Source organism: Pristiophorus japonicus, chromosome 27 (genome assembly GCF_044704955.1).
Source record: "Pristiophorus japonicus isolate sPriJap1 chromosome 27, sPriJap1.hap1, whole genome shotgun sequence".
Lineage (NCBI taxonomy): Eukaryota > Metazoa > Chordata > Chondrichthyes > Pristiophoridae > Pristiophorus > Pristiophorus japonicus.
Window position 1 is genome coordinate 22,589,933 of NC_092003.1, and position 6,778 is coordinate 22,596,710.

Genomic DNA, 6,778 nt, shown 5'->3' on the forward strand with positions numbered 1-6,778 from the left:
ACTGGTTGGCAGACAGCAAACAAAGAGTAGGAATAAACGGGTCCTTTTCAGACTGGCAGGCAGTGACTAATGTGGTACCGCAAGGTTCAGTGCTGGGACCCCAGCTATTTACAATATACATTAATGATTTAGACGAAGGAATTGAATGTAATGTCTCCAAGTTTGCAGAGGACACTAATCTGGTTGGCAGTGTGAGCTGTGAGGAGGATGCTAAGAGGCTGCAGGATGACTTGGACAAGTTAGGTGAGTGGGCAAACGCATGGCAGATGCAGCATAATGTAGATACATATGAGGTTATCCGTTTTGGTGGCTAAAACAGGAAGGCAGAATATTATCTGAATGGTGACAGATTAGGAAAAGGGGCGGTTCAACGAGACCTGGGTGTCATGGTATATGAGGCATTGAAAGTTGGCTTGCAGCTAAAGCAGGCGGTGAAGAAGGCAAATGGCATGTTGGCCTTCATAGCGAGAGGATTTGAGTATAGGAGCAGGAAGGTCTTACTTCAGTTGTATAGGGCATTGGTGATGCCGCACCTTGAATATTGTGTACAGTTTTGGTCTCCTAATCTGAGGAAGGACGCTTTTGCTATTGAGGTATGAAGCGCAGGTTCGCCAGACTGATTCCCGGGATGGCAGTACTGACAAATGCAGAAAGACTGGATCGACTAGGCTTATATTCACTGGAGTATAAAAGAATCAGAGGGGATCTCATAAAAACATATACAATTCTGACGGGATTGGACAGGTTAGATGCAGGAAGAATGTTCCCGATTTTGTGGGAGTCCAAAACCAGGGGTCAAAGTCTAAGGATAAGGGGTATGCCATTTAGGACCGAGATGAGGAGAAACTTCTTCACTCAGAGAATTGTGAACCTGTGGAATTCTCTACCACAGATGTTGTTGAGGCCAGTTAGTTCGGTATATTCAAAAAGGAGTTGGATGTGGCTCTTACAGCTAAAGGGATCAAGGGGTATGGAGAGAAAGCAGGAATGGGGTATGAGGTTGCATTATCAGCCATGTTCATATTGATTGGTGGTGCAGGCTCGAAGGGCCGAAAAGCCTACTCCTGCACCTATTCTCTATATTCTATGTTCTAAGTCACTCTGCTTGTTTTTATCTTTGTTTCTCCACCTTTGGTTTGTTTCTGAATGAGTGAATTTGTGCTACTTTGTAAGTGAGCGGTAGCCTTCAAGATATACCCTGCCCGCTATCCCAGAGTAACAATGTGGAAAAATTGGAGCATGTTTCTGTAAAGAAAGGGATTTTCGTCACAGTTTCGGCACATCTGATTGTACTGAATTTCCGCTTTTTACAGCGGGCTTCCTGATATATACTAGACACATAAGCTGCACAGATTGTTGGGAATTATTATTTGAAGTCTTCTGAAATTTCGGCAGCCTGAGGCTATTGTTGATTTTTGACCACGTAGCATGGGGCTGGCTCGGGATTTGAACTGTGGCTTATTCGATCCACGTAATGTCACAATGCGAAATCCATACCAATAGATTATCATGCTGTTGCCATACACTTCACATTTGGAGTGGTACAATCACAAATAACTAAAGAAGAGTATAAAGTAATTCTGCCCATCACGCCTGTGCCGGGCCTCTGAAAGTGCTGTCCAGTTATTCACATTCCTCTGCTCTGCCACATATTCCAACTAATATTTTAAATTTCAAGTACATATTAGTAATTTGAGTCGTGCTATAAGTTAATTGCTAAAATTAAACCCTCCGATAGTTAGGAGGAGTGTAACATGTTGTTGACAATATGGAATATTCTGCAGAAGAATAACATTTTCGCGTTCTGCTCCAACGTGACACAGATAAGCCTCATCCTCTGCTCCTGGCCCGCCGACAGCTGAAACCTTGTCGTCAGGTTATAAACTAATTCTCGATGATTGAAGCTAAATAGTCAGGGTCGAGCATAAACATTGAGTTGAAATATATAATGCAGTTATTTTAGACAAGAGACAGCGTCAAATCTCATATACTGCTAAATGCATCAATGTATGAATATGACATTTAATGGAATAATAGAAATTTACAGCACTGAAGAAGTCCATTTCGGCCCATCGTTTCTGCACCAGCCAACAAAGTACTTTCCAGACTATTCCCACTTTCCAGCTCTTGGTCGGTACCCCTGTAGGTTACTGCATTTCAAGTGCATATCCAAGTAATTTTTAAAATGTGAAAGGGTTTCTGCCTCTACGACACTTTCAGGCAGTGAGTTGCATACCCTCAGCACCATCTGGGTCAAGGAATTCCCCCTCAAATCCCATCTAATCCGTCTAGCAATTACCTTAAATATGTGCCTCCATGCTGCTGAACCATCTGCTTAGCGAAATAGGTGCTTCCTATCCACGCCATCTAGGCCTCGCATAATTTTATACACCTCAAAAAGATCTCCATTCAGCTTCCTCTGTTCCAAAGAAAACAAACAACCTATCCTGTCTTTCCTCATTGCTAATATTCTCCAATCCAGGCAAGATCCTTTAAGTCTCCTCTGTACCCTTTGGAGTTCGCTCACATCTATCCTGTAATATGGTGACCAGAACTTCACACTGTTCTCTAACTGGCCTAATTAGTGGTTTATACAGTTCAAGCATAACAACCAGTGTTCTTGTCTTCTATGCCTCGGATAATAAAGGCAAGTAATCCATATGCCTTCCTAACCATCTTATCTACCTAGCCTGACACCTTCGGGCGTCTGTGGACATGCACCCAAAGTGCCTAGTTCCAGTACACTTTTCAGTGACCTACCATTTGATGTGTATTGCCTTCTTAGCCATCCCCAAATGTATTACCTCACACTTCTGCGAATTGAATTCCATTTTCTACTGTTTTGTCCACCTAACCAGGTCATTGATATCTTCCTGCAATCTACAGCTTTCTTATTCATTATCAACCATATAGCCGATTTGAATATCAATTGCAAGCATCTTATTCATAATCCCTAGATTCAAGTCTAACTCATTGAATTGTACTATAAAAAGCAAGGGGCCTACTGCTGATCCCTGTGGCAGCCCCACTGGAAACAGACTTCCAGTCACAAAAAAATTCATCAACCAGTACGCTTTGCTTCCTGTCTGAGAGTAAATTTTGGATGCAACTTACCACTTTGCCCTGGATACCATGGGCTTTCACTTTCGTGACCAGACTGCCATGTGGGCTCTTATCAAAGGCCTGGCTAAAATCCATACACACTACCTCAAACGCACTACTGTCATCGACCCTCCGTGTTACCCCCTCATGAAATTCAATCAAGATAGTCAGACACGCCCTTCTCTTAACAAATCCATGCTGACTGCCTTTGATTAATTCATGTCTTTCTAACTGATGATTTATCCTGTCCCTCAGAATGTTTTCCAATAATTTTCCCACCACTGAGATTTGGCTGACTGGCCTATAATTATACGGTATAGCCCTTTCTCCCTCTTTAAACAAAGATACTGCGTTAGCAGTCCTCCAGTCCTCCGGCACCATACCTGTAGCCAAAATGATGGTCTGAGCCTCTGCTATTTCGTAAGAACATAAGAACATAAGAAATAGGAGCAGATGTAGTCCATTTGGCCCCTCGAGTCTGTTCCATAATTCAATAATATCATGGCTGATATGATCATGGACTCAGCTCCACTTCCCTGCCCGCCTTAAATAAATTCAATGACCCAGCCTCTGCAGCTCTCTGGGGAAGAGAATTCCATAGATTTACAACTATTTTAGTTTGGAACATTAAACAAGTAACTCTGATTAAAGGGGGGGATCACACTCCAAAACCTTTTAAAGTGTCCCCTTGATTTCTTTTTTGGGAGGGCACCAAAAACACAAATGATACAAGTGTCCCCTGACTAAAAGACGGAGAGAGGGGAGGGGGGCGGCACTAAAACCGATAAACATAGACAGATTAAATTTTAAACATTAACGGTCAAATTAAAATTTGGATGCCGGAGGTGATGATGCATTCCAGTGCCTCCGGTGCCCACCTCTCGCAGAAGGCCGCGATCGTACCAGTGGACACCGTGCACTCCATCTCTGGGGACACCCTGGCTTGGATGTAACCGCGGAAGAGAGGCAGGCAGTCGAGCTGAAGGACCGCTCCATAGATTTACAACCCTCTGAGAGTAGAAATGTCTCCTCATCTCAGTTTTAAATGGGCGGCCCCTTATTCTAAATCTCTGTCCCCTAGTTTTAATTTCCCCCAGGAGTGGGAAATATCCTCTCTGCATCAAAATTGTAGAGCCACCTCATTATCTTATTCGTTTCAATAAGATCACCTCTCATTCTGCTAAACTCAAATATGTATAGGGTCAACCTCCTCAACCTATCCTCAGAAGTCAACCCCCTCATCTCCTGAATCAATCCAATGAACCTTCTCTGAAGAGCCTCCAATTCAAATGTATCCTTCCTTAAATACAGAGATCAAAACTGTACGCAGTACTCCAGGTGTGGCCTCACCAATACCGTGTACATTTGTAGCAGGGCTTCACTGCTTTTATGCTATACACACCCCACCTCCCACCCTTGCAATAAATGTCAACCATCCATTTTGCCTTCCTGATTACTTGTTCCACCTGCATACTAACCTGTGTGTGTTTCATGCACAAAGACCCCCAGGTCTCTGTACTGAAGCACTTTGCAAATTTTCTCCTTTAATTTATAATTTAGTTTCCTATAGTTTCGACCAAAGTGGATAAACTCACACTTTCCCGCATTATATTCCGCGTGTTAAATTTTTGCTCACTCAATTAGCTTGTCCATATCCCTTTGCAGATACTCTGTTTTATGTTAATTAGTCAATTCCGACATGAAGTTAAAAAGGCGGTGTATTGGAAACACGTTGGGGTCAAATTTGATTTAGAACAGAAGTTAACCTAAATCATTCAAAGTGTAATATTGCATTTGGTGCATAATAATAAACAATATCTTGTTATAAATGATGGCTCATTAGTTCTCCAGTGTCAGAGTAACAATTGTTTGATCGCCACATTTATTTCAGGTAAGAAAGTAACGCAGGTTTTTACTCAGAATCAACCCACATAATAACGCAGAGATAAATGCAGCGAGCGATACAGGCAGCATCCGTACATATGGTGGAATAGACAAGAGGGATGGATGCATTATAAACGGCCCCAGACTCCAACGGGCAGTGACAGGTATCTGACAGATATAAGTGAGTGGAGGTGCTACCTTGCCGGCTTAGTTTATCAAAGCATCTGTTCAGTAAATAGATCCTGCGTTCGACTCCAAGTGGGACCTTATTTTTGTCTTTCAGGATTGAGTTTCTTCTCGTGTGAAAGGGCCCACAATCCTTTGAAATATAACCACGGTTGCACAATTCCAATTCTGGATTAAGGCTCCAGTTGCTGCGGGGCTCGGGTCGAATTCCACCGCTGTAATAATTTCGGGCGGTGCTGATATTGGCTTCCACCAAAATCTATCTTTTCTAACCAGTGACGTATGCTCCTATACTGTGGTCAAATCAGAGCTGCAGCAGCGAAGTGTGGCGCCGTGATCGTTTAGTGGTTTGTAATTAGCGTTGTGGCTGCAGAAACATTGGTTCAAGTCCGAGTCATTACACAGATGGATTCATCGCTTCTGTCTTCAGTGGCATCTGCTGATAGAGCACGGGAGAACATTTACCTTTACTACGTGAAACTAATATTGTTTTGCTGGGCTGAAAACCGATTTACCCCTTCAAAGCCCCGCGTTCACACAGATTAATATAGCGGTCAATTTAGTCTGGAACTGTGGTGTGTGTTTATTTCCTGACATGAATGAAGATGCAGTGTGGGGCTGGCAGAAAGGCCAAGGACTAATTCTCGCTGTGAGTCCCAGTAATAGAGCCGGACTGGATGGTCATGGGCAGGACGTGGAAAAGATTCCCGTCTGGGTCACGTTGATTGCTCTGCTCACAAGCCTAACGTTACAACTGCTGAAAGGCAGTGTGACATTTTAAACTCCAATGTTGTAACAAGGGGGAGGCAGATATTTAAAACGATTACAGACGGTCTCTGAGGAGCGGAATGATTGGATGGATGCGGGATCTGGCGTGGACTGTACCATGTAGAGAAGGAAGAGTCCGAGTGCTATCGCTTGTCTGTGCTCAGTTAGTTTCCCTCAGCTCCGGCTGGGCGGGTACACTGAACTTGATCCCAGTGCTGCGGTATGGAGATGCGAAGATCAGAAAGACTTCCTGCTCCTGGGAGTTTCCTGGTGATCTGGGGGACGGTGCTGCCGGAAGAACTCCTCTCTTCAAATGTTGGAGTCGCTTCATCAATACATTCCCTATATAAATGTTTAAAATTTGGCGCAAAGCAAAAACCTAGAAAATCAGGTGAGGCCGGAATCGGCCGTGTCAGGAATGTCCCTTTGGGTAAAAATATCCCTCAAATAATCAGTGTGCAGGCTCACATAGGAAACAAATCATCAGTCCGAGAAGAATTAGAGGCTCCTGGTTCCTTGGAACTCTATCCCAGCACAAGCCCGTCCCTTCAGGGGAGAAGAACATTGGAGGGAGGAAGGAATGACCTGAGGATAGAGAATGTTCAGTGATAACAAGGGTCGATCTTTGTCGCTGGAATCTCTGCACTAAACTGAAAGGAATGTGACCAGATACAGACCCGGTCCGGGAACTCCACCTCCTTCCAGGCTCTGAGCTCCGGGAATCTCTGCACTAATTGGAGGGAAGATGACCCGATACAGACCCGGTCCGGGAGACCCGCTTCCTCCCAGTCTCTGAGCTCCGGGAATCTCTGCACTAATGGCATTTTACAAGGTGCCA